The sequence below is a fragment of the Magallana gigas genome, chromosome 4 (assembly GCF_963853765.1).
Source record: "Magallana gigas chromosome 4, xbMagGiga1.1, whole genome shotgun sequence".
NCBI lineage: Eukaryota > Metazoa > Mollusca > Bivalvia > Ostreida > Ostreidae > Magallana > Magallana gigas.
Window position 1 is genome coordinate 45,527,439 of NC_088856.1, and position 15,519 is coordinate 45,542,957.

Genomic DNA, 15,519 nt, shown 5'->3' on the forward strand with positions numbered 1-15,519 from the left:
CGGTACATGTACAAAGTAAATGTTTGCATACCTTAGGAACTTTGTAACTCTTATTCTAATTAATACACACTCAGGTATTTAGTATCATGTAAAATTAATCTTTTCACACAAAAAAATATGCATTGTCAAATTTTATTAATCAAAATGAAACCATACATGAATATCAAAAACCTGAATATTAAAAAAAATGTGAGAGCCTTTACTGAAAATAAAATGTTTTTCTTTAAAATCAGCCCTGCAATTATTTAAACTTTAATATTTATTAAATATTTTCAATAGTTATAATTAATGGCAGCTAAATTAGGTGATTTTTTAATTGTCTAATTAGTATAAATTATTTTATGTCATAATTAACTCCCTTTGTAAAAATAGAGTTAATTGCCCTTCATCTGAAAAGATCCACCAGGGGGCGCAAGCATCTATATCCTCCAATTTTAGAGGATAAAATATATCCTCCACAAACAGAGGTTGTCTAGACCTGTATAAGGTCTATACACATAATTATCCAAATTTTAGCCTGTAACAACGTGTTCCTCGTTTATTCCTTAAATAATTTAATTCTGGTTGTAGTTTTTATTTGATATCCACAATTTTAAACAAATACATGGTGTTTTTATCTACAGGTAATGTGTAATATTTTATTTCCTGCCGGTGTAAAGAAGAATAATGACCCCTGTAGAATAATGACCGGGGGATCATATTTTGAGGTAGAATAACATTTGACCCCACAGCTATAGAATAATTGGACTTATTTTAAGAAAAAAGACTCATAAGTCATTTTTACGAGTTGATGTATATCAACTCAGTATAGTCACTGCAAAGGGGTTTCCCATCGCTGGGTTAAATCACATTTTCGCATTGATGGTCAGACTAATACATCAATTATCAAAATGCAATGAAACGAATCATGAAAGAATAACTTCTTTTATCGGAGGTAAAATTTGTTATCATCGTATTTTAATCAACAAAAAAATCATGATTTTCTTTTTGTTTATTGATATCAATCCGCACAAGAATATAGGTTCAAGGAAAATCTTCTGACACATTTCATATACTAAGGATACATTATTGTTGCCATCAATAAATTGTATACTAGTAAAACATATCAAGTATGTTTCTTTATAACTAAGAACATGTCGCTATAATTAAATTTGACGTACATGAAACTTCAGTGATACCCGCGCTGTAATCGCTTTTATGCAGATGAGCTCAGCTCAGTGGTGGACGTTTAACGTTTTCCCCACACAAGAGTTGAAATTCAAGTCATTACTTACGCTTTATCAAACGTGAAATGATTTTAGTGTGACAAAACGAAGAGTTGAAGCACAAGAGTTGAAAATAATCAAGAGCTGGGGGGTCTATGTGGTTTGATCTTTCATCGAGTTGAAGGTCAGTGTGGCCCTGCAACATGCACATCGGGAACTGCGCGCCTGTTTATATACGTCATAGATTATTAATAGATTAGCGTGGTAGTTACTGTCAGTGTGTGGGATATATAGTTTTGAGCAGCGTTGATTAACAAATAGTATCATAAACATGATTTTTTTTTTTACAAATCGGTTTGATAAACAGAGGCAAACTATTTTACCCAGTCTATAGAATGGTGGTTTATAGTTAATGGTGTGCATTTTAGACATGAGTAGAATTTTGTCTCCTTTTTTTTTTTTTTTTTTTTGCTTTTTGGTGTAATGATTTGAATTTTATATTAGTATATTATATTCATATATCAATGTAGAATAACTTTAAATGCTATATAATAAAAACAACAAGACGGAAATCTACAAGCCCCGTTTATCGATTGGTCAAAAACTATGCAGCAACCTAAGAAAAATCACGGACTGCACGGAATATAACCACGGAGAGGATTTTGGTGTTTCTTTTAGCTAACGTTCTGATGTACATTAACAGTAATTTTGTGAATTTTACTTACTTTTTACAATCAATTTATTAATTTGTTAAAAGATGTAAATAAAAACAATAAAATGCGTCTTTGATGATTCATGTGGGTTATGAAGGTAGCGATCATTGCAGAAAAAATTTACATAACCCGCTAACGCAGATAATGTATTTTTTTCTGCTATGTCGCCACCTTCATATCCCCCATGAATCACCAAAGAAAGCATTTTATTGTTTAGATATAACACAGGCAACTGGCGTTTTTAAAAACTTTTTTCTCTAAATGAAAAAAAAGAATTTTAAAGAGAAAAATTTAAAACGTCACGTGCATGTAATTTATGAAACCCTTTAAAATCTTGTGTCCATGTAGTTTTGTAAAAATGGTTTGAAATGTAATGTAAAAATGGAACAATGTTCTGAAAAGAAGTATAATAATTTAAGGAATGACATAAAAAGAGACCATCATTTGATCATATTGACGGTTTGCTTTCATTGAAGTAAATACGATAAATCACAGGCATATATGTTACACATTTTTTTCATAATAAAAAATATATAGCAACCCTCTACCTAATAATAAGGTACCGGTATAGAAGGTAACTATATAAATTTAATTATGAGAAAGACATATATAACATTAGTTAAATGTGGCCGAATGAATGAACTTAACATTATTTCTGTTGATCGACATAACAATACAAACCACCTGTTTAAAGCTGCATGGTCTAATTATTATCCATACACACCAATTGTCTTATTTTTGTTTTGCCACAACTCACATTAACACTCGATGTCAAAGTCGTAATACAATCATCCCCACCTCGGATTCAGGGGCGAATTTAAATATGAGGCGAAACAACGCGATACCCTTTTTATGACGTTTGTTTTGTTAAAAAAACTATAATTATTTTGATTGAAATATGGCTTAATTGACCGGAAAAACTACCGCAATGTCTGTTATTATACACATACTTAGCATAACCATCGTTTAAAAGCGTACACAAAATTTGATATAAAATCGGATCATGCAGCTTTAAAAAAGGTGTTGTACTGTTTTCCTGTTTTTGTATGCGTAATGTGCAGACTAAACAATTAGTAAAACTCATATTTATTGCCTTTTTATGTTATGACAATTGTTTTAGTCAGTTTTGGGCAAAAACAAACCAGTTCAATATATGTTTACATTTTGAACCTCAAATGTACAAGATGGCCGAACACCCCTCTATATAATATTAAGATTATCAACAGAAGACAACAACATTTGATGGAAATTCATACTAACAAAACACATATGTAAACATGCAATAACAAGACTCGGGTTTTGTTTACAAAACAAAGAAATAAAAACTCTTTATCGTGCTTCTAACTCAATATTTGAATTTTAAATTTTGGCAAGTCATTACAAATACCCAAATTAACCATTTTGAACATAAAGAAAAAGGAAATAATGAAATTTAAAATGTTCTGTCGAAGTCGATTTAAAGAATATTTAGATATGCTCCTCTATATAATTTAAAAAAATGATCTTTCACGATTCATGATTTTTTATCTTTGATATGTTGTGGCCTAGTATAATAAGATACCTATATACTTTATTTATTATTTATTTCAAGTTCTGCTTATTGAGAGCAGAAAAGGGGCAATAAATGTCTGATTTCTGAAGCATCAACTCGTGTCAGTACTTTCAGTACTTTGATTCTTCATGTTTAACATAAAGAGAAATTACCTCCGTAGAAAAATGACCCCGCCATAAACCAAGAATTATATAGATATATGGGTTCCTCCATATCCAAGACACTCTGCTCAGCTGATTTTAAGGTTAAAACAGGTTGTCAATGGTGCATGCAAAATAAGCCCAGATTTCCTCTGAAATTTTCTAGAACATCAAACAGCGACCCGATTATAGTGTATTGCATGGACCTCCAAACTGCCCCGAAAAAAACCCAGCAGATTATCCAGAAAGTTTGTTTTACCGTCGTTAACCTTAAAACCTTGAGTAAAATGAGTTTTTAGACGCTTGTATGGTATACAGAAATAATAAAAATATGCCGCTAAAACGACAATATTAAAGTGAAATATGAATTTAGCTCACTTCATGAAAAAACGCTTTTTATACATATTATCAATTTTAAAATTAACGATATGTTATTTTGCCGGCAAGTAGTTTTCGAATTTCGAATTCCGCACATTTTTATAATATGAATTCTCGAACTTTTCCGACAAGAATTTCGAGAAAACCCCGTATGAATCATGTTGTGTAAAATTTAAAGATAGAATTAATTCCACCAAACTGTTTATCAGTAATCGAAATTTTTCTAAAAATTGTACACGTATGAATCCAAGCAATATTGAATTCTAGTCTACTTTAACCAGACGCTCGGCTGTCTCCGTTAATATCCGACAACCAAGAGAGACTCGCTGCTTGTCGGAGATTTACGGAGACAGCCGAGCGTCTGTTTGAACGAGACTATATTTAACTTTGGCGTAGTAATACATGCAATACAAAACAATTAAACTGTTCGTACTATATCAAATATGACTATTTTCAATGGTTTATAAATACGTTTCTTTTGGAAAAACAATGGTACAGCATACAATACACCGAATTTATCTATTATTTTCAAGATCTACGTCTTGTGAGCGGTAATGATTTGTGCTTAGGTCCAAACACTGTTTCACTTTCGAGAAAATAGTATGATTTGGAGTGTCAGTTCCTGGAAAAAATATGACAAGTTTGGTTGATTGATGCCTCAATTTTTACATTTTGTGATATTTTTGATACTCTAAAAAATAAGAAGATCATATCAATTTATTTATGATTATTTTTTATTCAAAAAGAAGAAATCTAAAACAGTGAGGAAAAATCGTGAAATAATTTCTCTAGCAACGTGTCGTGATTTTTTCGTGAAGTCAATTTTCGTCAATCATTTAAATTAAAGTTATTATGCAGCATATATAACAAAAAGTATAAGACTTCAATGGGACTTAAGTTTAATAAATAATTAAAATTTAAAATAAATTTAAAATGATATATCAAATACATTAGATTGCCAAGATAAGTTTATTAGACAATATGAATTATCGTGATCATCATTCTCTTTAGATAGTTGACAGTTCAATGATAGTTTTCCAATTGCAAGTTATTAGGCACTGCAACATAAAAACCAAATTAGTTACTAGTATGCAAGCAATGTATAAATGAGATAAAGAAAAAGGCGAGGGGTCTAAAAAGCGGAAACAGATAAAAACAGATAGAAAAAACTTGTCCGAAAAGAAATTAACCTAATCCATGTGAAGGATGTTTTTGTGTAGATATGAAAATCAAAGTACTGAAGAACTGACGGAAGTTGATTTTATCGATGTTTATTTATTTTAAAATTAATGATATGTTATTTTGCATGACAAGTACATGTATACGTAGTTCTAATTTGAATTACGCATATTTTTATAATATGAATTTTTGAACTTTTTCGACTAGAATGTCGAGAAACCTCCATATGAATCATGTTAAATAATATTTAAAGATAAAATTAATTCAATCAAACTATGTATCAGTGGTAGAAATATTTCTCGAAAATTGTATGGATCCAAGCAATATTGAACTCTAGTCTCGTTAAACCAAACGCTCGGCTGACCGTAAATCTCCGACAAGGGTTTACGGAGACAGCCGAACGTCGAGTTGAACGAGACTATATTGAACTCTGGCTTAGGAATACATACGACTACAAAAAATATTTAAATTGTTCGTACCATTTAAAATCTGACTATTTTTAAGGTATTTGTAAATAAGTTTCCTTGAAAAACAATGCTTTAGCATACTCCAGTACATTACATCGAATTCATCAATTATTTTCAAGAACTAAGTCTTGTCAGGAGGAATGATTTGTGCTGAGGTCCAAACACTGTTTCACTTTCGGTTTGTCCGAGTGACTGCATAGGAGAGTTGATTAAAAATCAACTCCCAACAACTATTAACCGATGTAATAAGAAAGCATCGAAGCAAGTAAGAAATTACAAGGAAAAAGTATATAACGAGGGAAATACACAAAAGATGATATAAGCATAAAATTAAGACGTCTCAATACCTAGATCAGGTTACAGCAATCTTCCATGCGGCGTTGTTGAATCAAACCGCGCTTATGTGGACTTTGTCTTTTCTGCTGAAAAGAAAAAGATTGGAAGGTAATAAACTTGCAAAACTTTGGAAATTTCAAAACCGTCCAAATTTTCAACGATATCGATATCTACCTATTATTTAATCTTTGGTGTTTCGATTCTGTGTGTTTAAATTGATAAATATAAGCTGTTTCATATCATTTGATTAGGTATAATAATTATTGTTAAACCATTTTGGCGTAATTTAAAAAAAAATCATTAATGCTTGGATTTAAAAAATAATAATCATTATATAATCGTGTCTGCATGAAAGGATGAGCATTGATGTTAAAAGATGATTTTTGTCTGCTTTAGTGGAAGAGCATAAATAATGACGTAATTTTACCAAAGAGTTTGTGTGTCGTGGATATATATTCACGTGCCAAGAATGTGGTATTTTGAAACCGTTTAAAATATGTGCTATAAGCTTTTCAGATACATCGATAGAGGTAAATGTTTTGACAATGCTCTTTCAAAAAACCTGATTCTTTTTTATAAAATGATATTTAAAAAAGTAGCTACCACTGAATGTTTTGGCTTTATATTGTTAGATACAATTATAATCTTATTACATTAGACTCTTGGTTATTAGCAAAGCTTGCTAAAATTGTTTCATTTACACCTTTTGAATGTAAGCATCCGCAATAATGATATTATATGCATGTAATATCAAAGTGGTTAAAACTATCTACTGTCAATTCAAGGTAGAAGGAAGGTTAAAATACGTTTTTATTGTATTAGTGAAAGATTGTTGTTTCAGCTTTTTATGAATATCAAATAATTTTGAAGATACATATTGTTGATAAGTTCATAAAGTTAAACAGAATATACCCCGTTCAAACGTTGGAAGCACTGTCTACACTTGACTGAGCAGGAAGCGTTACAGCAGACGTAGTAACAGGGAGGTTCGTTACAGGTCACGTGGGTCAGGCAGACGACAGCCATCAAAAGCAGGAGCTGTTTCATCTTGCCACCTGTATTATAAAAAAAACTTGCGCCAAATACATGTGTTGATGTTCATATAGTCACTGACGTTCGCAATGCGTTTGGGAAAACAAGCTGATAAACAACATTCCTTATATTAAGCAATGGCACGTTTTCTGAAAGATAGCAGTATTAACAGTATTTTTGTTACGTTCCAGCAACGCAACAATACAATAGCAAAATTGGCGAGACAATCATGTACCATACTACTGGAACGGCTAAGACCGGTGTTATATAGTGCCTTTTCCCCCTAGCCATCTTTCCCCCCGGAAAAATGGCTATATAGCAGTTCTTCCCCCCGGAAAAATGGCTATATAGCAGTTTTTCCCCCACGGAAAGCTGACTATATAGTGGGCTTTCCCCCTTTTTATAGCCAGATTACCCCCACGGAAAACATACTATACAGTGGATTTTCCCCCATTTTTACTTTCCGGCCATGTTTATTGCGGACCATTCGTGACAATAATTTGCAATAACTGATATGATATTAATTTCTCACAAAAGGATAATTATGGCATTTATTAATGCATAGAATAAAATACATGGTTTGAGATTCGGGTCCCCACTTATAGAACACTATTCAATCATAATATTGGGTTTTAAACATCGGGCCCTGAAACATCAAAGGCCCCTACCCTGAGGGCTGAAATTTTCAGAGTCATCTTCAAGTAGTAAACCACTGCCACAATAAAAATATGGTGATATGGTCATCTCTAGTTTATGAGACATTGGACCCTAAAGAATATGCACTATAATTATTATAATAGGATTTTAAAAATCGAGCTCTGAAATATCGGAAACAAAATTTCTCTAAAACAGAGGTTTAGCCTGGATGAAATTTTCACAAACAGACAAACAGTCTGATAAATTTATCAAGAAATTCTTAAAACATTCTCGTTCAATACAATTTCAGAACACAGAAGGCTACTATATAGTAGGTTTTCCGGGGGGAAAAGCTACTATGGGGGAAAAACTGCTATACAACACCGGTTATCGGCTAAACTGATAGACTGATTTATAGCACGCACTATCTGAGATTTTTTTTAATTAGTCATCTGTTTCGAATAAAAAAAGTAAGTTTGCTTGAAAACTTTCCTGAATATGTTTAAAACATTAGCTCGTTAATAAACGATCATTGTTTACCACTACTATTCATTTTTGCACTTTCAGCTGTGGGGAAAGTGACGTAATAAGATAAAAATAGACTTTTACCTCTTTGTGATAGGTTTTTATATCCTTTCTTTGATTTGAGATTTATATCAATAGTTATTACATACCTAGAACTAAAAACAGTTTTTTTGGCATATGTGATACAGATGACATTACTAAACTCGTATTGGCCTTAGGGGCTGATAAAGGTTAACAGCCCTAGGGCTGATACAGATCCGTATCACACACCTTGCGGAACTCCTCTGCCCTTTTTGGTTTCTTTTATTTTATCCAATAAAACATTTGTTAAAGTCGACATTATTAATGCAGTTGAAAAATTCAAATACTAAGAAATGTTTTGGAGCAGTTAATTTTAAAAGCTGGGGAAATTCCTGTTCTGTAGCTACAAGTTCGGTAAAACGGTAAGATCTCATTTTTTTTAATACATGTACAGACTTCTTTCAAACAATATTTAAAATCATCTTTTTTCAAGTTTATGGTTTTTTCTAACTTTGTTAAACTGTATCAGCCCTTGATCAATGTCATCACTAGGGCCTTCGGCCCTTAAGCTGATATTGGAGTATCGAGCTGATACTGGCTGTAATATAGAAAAGGGGTATCTACTGTATTATTCTCTATATATTACATGTATAAACGAAATGACAAAATTAATTCCATAAATTCCCAGAGTTTCACAGCGCAGTTTAACGCCTGATTGCACAATCAAGTATTGATTACTCAACGATTTTGCGTACTGCAATATGATAACAAACGAATAATTTTAAGAGTTTTGTTGAAGTATTATAACTCCTATACGACGTTAGTCTGTACAAGGGGCATAATTCAAATTACATTTTGCATAGTATCAAATTGACATTTACATGGATTTTACTGTTATTATCACGAACCAGAGTTCACTTTTATTTATCTTTGTTATTTGCACTAAAATACTTTTAAATAGAGATTTCTTTTAAAATATGAAAATGTTACATTTTGTTTCTATACTTCAGTAAACCGATTTTTACTGAGTCTAGTGGGATATCGGCAAATTCGACCAACAGACGGATTGTTCTTGAAATATCGCCAGTGCATTAGCAACGTTATATAAATTATTTGTGAACATTGTACATACCATTATCGTGAATCATTTACTAAATATGTATATAGATTGAAACTCATTAATTTTTAAATCATATATCACTTTTTGATAAATAATGATAATATTAATATCAACTGTTAATTCTTTTACCTCCTTGTAAGTTTCCACCTTGCCTCCTCCTTGCTAATTGAAGTCGATTTATATATACATTGTAGTTAAGTATTTCATAACTTGATTTTTCTAAAACGTGTTACATGTATTTAGGTACTTAAATCCGGTTTAGTGGGTCGATGTTCCGGGATTCATGATATCAAATTTCTTTCCAACGTTTACATCCGGCAGTATACCAGAACATATAAACACAGCAGTGGAGTCCAATTTCCACATCCCCCAATGGCAAGCGATTCTGATCTACTCCGTTTGATATAAACCCTTGACCAAATAGGCAGAGTTTGACGGGGTTAGAAACCTCTCGCGCTTGTTGGTGTCATAAACGTTTGCATTATCCAATTAGAAAAGTTTCAAGAATGATTTTAATGTTGTATCGATCAGTGTTGTGTCATTCTCAAATAATTTTGAGACGGAATAGTAAGTAATTCACTACCTGCTTTCGACTTTTAGTTTGAGTTAACCCATTCGATCACTACTAAGTATGTATGATCGTTTGGTTGTGTAGAAGATCAATAAATATCATGAAACTCGTTAAAACCTAAGAACATTGGGCTTAACATTTGCAATCTGTTTCTTTTTATCATATATATGCTTCTATAAATCTAGCATTTTTCTTATCAATTTCATTATAGGCCTTGATAGTAAAAACTTAATTCAAAATTATCATATCTATATATAAATAAAGACATTTCACCAATTAACAAGTACAGAGTAACTATTTACACCTTTGGCATTTTAACACACGTGAGAAGATGTCTGTTAACTGTTACAGTAGTTGAATGTTACTTGATAAAAAGATAAATGTCATTTTTTTTGTGAAATTATCGATAAAACAGCCTCAAATAGCAAAAGTTGCTAGAGAGTAAGGTTGCTGACACACTTTGGCGGATCCAAGTCAGTATGCGTTTGGTTCCAAATATATTTATATGTGTAAAGAAAATATATTGAATATTTGGTAATACAGTCTTTTATCTGATCTTCTTATTTGGGACAGTGATAAACATTTTAAAGTATTGAAATTTTACGATTTAAAGAACAAAATTAAGATAAAAGATACGAAGCACAATACACATAGTCCCTGGTTTGAATACCTTAATAATTTTGTATTTTTCTAATTTCAAGTCAGCTGCAACAAAAAGAATTGAGGCCATATACATGTATATTTAAAACGGCTCGGTGTCGTTCAATACACAAATATAAGAATAAAACAAACTTTAAACGGTAAAATATATGGATTTCCTTTACTTAATAACTGTGTATTATAATAGCTAAGCAAATCATATCTTTAAATTTTAGATTTATTGTAGATTTGATGGTTAATTTGTTGACCATCGCATTTCGTCTTCGTACAATAATCATTGTACATCGACTTGACTTTTAGCATCTCAGCGACTTAAGTGAGTTCTAATTTCTTTTACATTTTGCTCGTAACTGGTCCATTAACCTCTTAGTTAACTGTCAATTGAACAAATACATAAAATGTGACCATTCAAACTATTCCTTCATATATTCGATATTAAGATATCCTCTCGTTTTGAAAACAAGCATGACGTTTCTGTTCATGCAACATACGAACATTAAGATACCAACCATTTAATCTTTTCTTGGACATCCATTAGGTGTACATCCCCTTTTGAAAGCAGTATATATTGTAACAATTGTCGTCTTCACTCCTTCACGTCTGTTCCTTTGGGTTTTTTTGTATTAATTTGCAATATGTACCATTTACATTGTTAAGTACCGATTGTGATAAATTGTAATTTATGTATCCTTCAACTTTTATTCCAATCACCCTTTTCATTTTTAAAATAAATTGAATTAAGGGTGAACAAGCTACTTCATCAGGACATCGAAACGATTTTAATTTGTACATTGGTAGGCTTTCTGAAAAGACATTGTATTACAGTTATTCACTTATATTGATTAGTACATGTACTTAGTTTTTAAAAACTCTGTAAAATCATATTATCTAAACAGAGATGTGTTTATTAATTCAATAATTAGTTATATTTCCGTAGACCTAATTCATTAAAACTTTTGCAATTATACATGGATCACTATTTTAATGTATTACTTTTGTTTTACATTTGTCAAATTCAGATGATTTTCTACTACTTGATGACTCAATAAAGAATTTGTGTATTTTAGATTAAGGTTAGACGACATGTTCCTCGAGTATCTTTATTGTATCTCCTCGTAATAAAGAGTTCAAATAAAATTTATTATTTATAATCATTTTAAAATGATTTAGAATTTTTATTTTTTGCATTTGTAAACCTAGATGGCCGAGTGGTTAGAGCGGTGGCCGCACACTGCTAGGACTGTTGGTTCCGTGGATCTTGAGTTCAAACACCATCCCCGAATGTATATATCAGTATATAAATTTTTATATCAGCAATTCAAGTGTATTTTCAAAAAGATTTTATAGGAAATTGCTACTCTAGTATTTTGCAGAAATGCCTGATAATGTATCCTAATTTTTTGCAAGAAAGCTTCTCAAAGAACTAGTAAATCAATAACAAATTCCTAGAAAAAGTTATATAAAATTGAGAAACGTGTCGTCTAACCTTAAGATAACATTAATAAAATTGAATTTCATTATTATTGATTTTTTTATTTATTTATTTAGTCAAATTCCAGACTAATATATCAACATAAAAAAATTGAACCACAATATAGCATAACCTCACACGAGAATATAAAAACGTTAATGTATCATTTGTTTCTCGAAGGGGGAGAAGGCAGTCTAACTATAACTCTGACATTTCCGTAGGCTTCATAGAGAGCAAATTTTAATTGAACGGAAAAATGATGACCAAATCAAAAGGTTTCGTTTACAGGTATACATGTATATTGTTTTCTAACCAAGTGTATACTCAGTTTTCTTTTAAAACACGAGAATGTATATCACTACCACTTATATTGGTCAATATGGGACCCGGCCTCATCCCCATTCCCTCTAAATTGTGCATACATTGTACCAATTTAGACTGACCCAGTAAAAACAAGAATGCATTCTGATTGTTGTTAATTAAATTAAGGTGTATCTAAAGGGAGCTCTAGAAGGTTTTTACTTCATCAATGTAAATAGAGTATGTATACATAATAGAAAATATAATCATATTTTTTTCTGAAGAATTATTGTCATAAAGTTGCTCTCTTGTGTGTTTGAAAAGAAAAAAATAAGGTACAGTTTCTTTCAATATGTGTTTAAATATTATGAAAATACGTATAAACTATCTTAAGCACGTATGTATATAAAGTACAAAGTTTCAATTTCATCCTGTTTTCAAAAAGAATAATGAATCCAACACTTTGTCATATTTATGATTTACTGTACCAGTTATCTGCTTCGTGATAATAACAAATCTAGTGAAAAATGACGAAAAATGGCACATTTTCGCATAGGTTTTTGAAAAGGAAAATGTCTCCGAAGCCGTCGCCCAGAACGAATTTGATATTTTATGTAATGTCACATGATATAGTCATTATGTGAATTTCTTTGCGGGCGACGGCTGTGGACATATTTTCCATTCCAAAAACTACTGAAAAAAGTGTCATCTGCTCAGTGTTAAAAACAATTTACCGGAAAAGGCCTTGTTTATGACGTCACAACTATACCTGTGAAAGTTTAATCAGATTTCTATTTATAGATCTACATTGTTCACGATTGCAGTATAGCAATGTTAATAATAGTTTTTGCAATGTCACGGTGTTGGAGTTATATTTACGTAGGGGGATCATAGATGTATATTGTCTTGCATACAGTGGTAGCAACGTTATTGTTGACAAACGACACGCACGATTCTGATACACGAACGATCACGCACGATACACGAACGATCACGCACGATACACGGACGATCACTAACATACTGAATCTTCACGTTACACGAACAAAAACGATAACACACGCAACGGAACAATTCTACACCATTAAACACGCAAAATCAAATTAATTTTTAAGATTAGAATTAAGGAAACGTATTACTTTAATTTGTATTGTTTTATGTTTGTGTGTTATTGAAAAGCGGCATGTACTTTAGTCCTGCACTGTTTTGTATTTTACGAGTTTAAAACACTTTTACACATCAATACACAAATATAAAGGATTCACACACAAATTAATATTTTGTCTCCATAACAAAAATTAACTTCAATCATAAGTTAAAGAAAATTACGTGTAATTGAAATGAAGATAATGCATAAACTACACGAAATTATTTACATAGGAGTTGACTGTTTATGTAATTCAATTCTCTTACGTACGATTTAATTATGCGTGATACAGATAAATGTGTTACCTTGTTCCATAGAATTTCGATTTTTCATATCCAATATTTTCATTATGTACAGTAAATAATTGATTTATTTCAATTTATTCTAAATTTTAAAGCGTCTATATAAATTTTGTTTGAAACAAATGTGTATACAATCTACTAGATAATAATGCGTATCGTATTCTCATTTGAAAGAAAAGCGTTGGGAATAATCGTTTAGTTTAAAACGGGGAATGGGTAAGCTTGGCTGCTGTCATTCAACGTGTCGCTTTTGCTAATATGATTGAAATTATCTGTCTAGACACAATTGATGCTTGATATAGGCTGATTATAAAATTAAGCAAAACTAACTCGACCGAACAAAGGATTGAATGAGCTATAGAAAAAAAAATGTATTTAATGACGAAAGAGAGAATGATTCTTAACAACTGTCAATGTTCTTATATAATAAAAAGTTTAAAATTCACATTGTTTTACAAAAACTACTTGTCTTTGTTTTAAGAATAAATCCTGGCATTCCGTAAAAAAAGGTACAAAACGAAAAAACCGCACCATCACGCACGAACACGCACGGTATAAAACGCAAACCAATTTTACTGATACACGCACGATCCCGCACGTTACACGAACGATCACCCACGTTACACGAACGATTTTACATGACTGGCTTGTCAACAATAACGTTGTGACCACTGTACAAACACATGTGTAGTTGTTTTGTGTTAAGCGATGATCACTGTAGATACTTGTACACTAACTCTGTGTTCATGTTCCATTGTCTCACAACAAACACATAATACCAAATTATTGTATGGATATGTTATTTTCACTGTAGATACTTGTACACTGTCACTGTGTTGGTGAAGATTTGTCCAACCCAGAAATTGTTCTCATCATCCACACACAAACTACGGGGACACGTTACCCCTTGTTGTGGTGTAAGTAGTAGAGACAAGAACTGACCGTCCTGATTCAGAAGATGGACTGTGTCACTGATTCTATCACACACCAGGATGTGACCGAGTATATCGGTACATATTCCATAGGGAAGAATCCCTGACCCCTGGCCTGTGTAGGAGAACCTGTGTTGTCCTAATTTATTCATAACCACTACTGCTTTTTTGTTGTAATAGTCTGATACACAGACGTCACCATTAATATTTTCTGTAATATAGGCTGGTATAGCACTAAAAAGTTTCTGTCCTTCATTGTTTCTCTGTATGTTCTGTATTTCTGTTCCTGTCTTGTTGTACCTGGTGACTTTACTTTCTCCACCCTTCCTCATCCCCACCAGTATGTCCCCATTGATGTGGGAGGAATATATACTGAGTGGTTCCCATTCTCCTGTTTTAATGAATTCAGTGATTGTATTATCCAATGTTATCCTATTGATGGCTTTGTTGTCTGTATAGATCAGATCCCCGTCCTGTGTGACTGTGTGGTAGCCTTCACCTTTACCATTAGTTGTTATCTTCTGAAGCTGATTTCCCTGTAGATCTGTTTGGAGAAGTTTACCTTGACTATCACTGACCCAGAGTCTGCCTGATTTACCCAGTGACAAATGAAATACACTGTCAACATGTGGTACTGTGTACTTCTTGACCTTGCTGACAGAGGATGACAGTGTTTGTTTCACGTTAGATTTCTCTTTGTCTTCTTGCTTTCTTTTATCTGTAGATTTTAACAATGTAAGAGAATTTTCCATGAGCTTTATTTCTCTTTTATCGGGTTTAATATTTGGAATATATACATTTCCAAGTAACTTGTAAACGTCATCATCGCAAA

The 15,519-nt window shown here is 32.0% G+C and overlaps 1 long non-coding RNA gene across 3 annotated transcripts; it reads right to left on the minus strand.

Annotated features, from left to right (window-relative positions):
• Positions 1-4,437: 4,437 nt before the first annotated feature.
• On the minus strand, positions 4,438-9,524 carry LOC105346744 (uncharacterized). 3 transcript variants are annotated; one of them, XR_004597232.2, is made up of 5 exons: positions 9,434-9,463; positions 8,696-8,782; positions 6,883-7,025; positions 5,982-6,053; positions 4,438-4,610 (listed from the first exon to the last, which is right to left on the minus strand). It is a non-coding gene; the product is annotated as an uncharacterized lncRNA (long non-coding RNA). The 3 variants fall into 3 exon arrangements; XR_903276.4 differs by lacking the exon at positions 8,696-8,782 and having other exon boundaries at positions 4,443-4,610; positions 9,434-9,524; XR_010713279.1 differs by lacking the exons at positions 4,438-4,610; positions 8,696-8,782 and adding an exon at positions 4,939-5,046 and having other exon boundaries at positions 9,434-9,524.
• Positions 9,525-15,519: the final 5,995 nt, after the last annotated feature.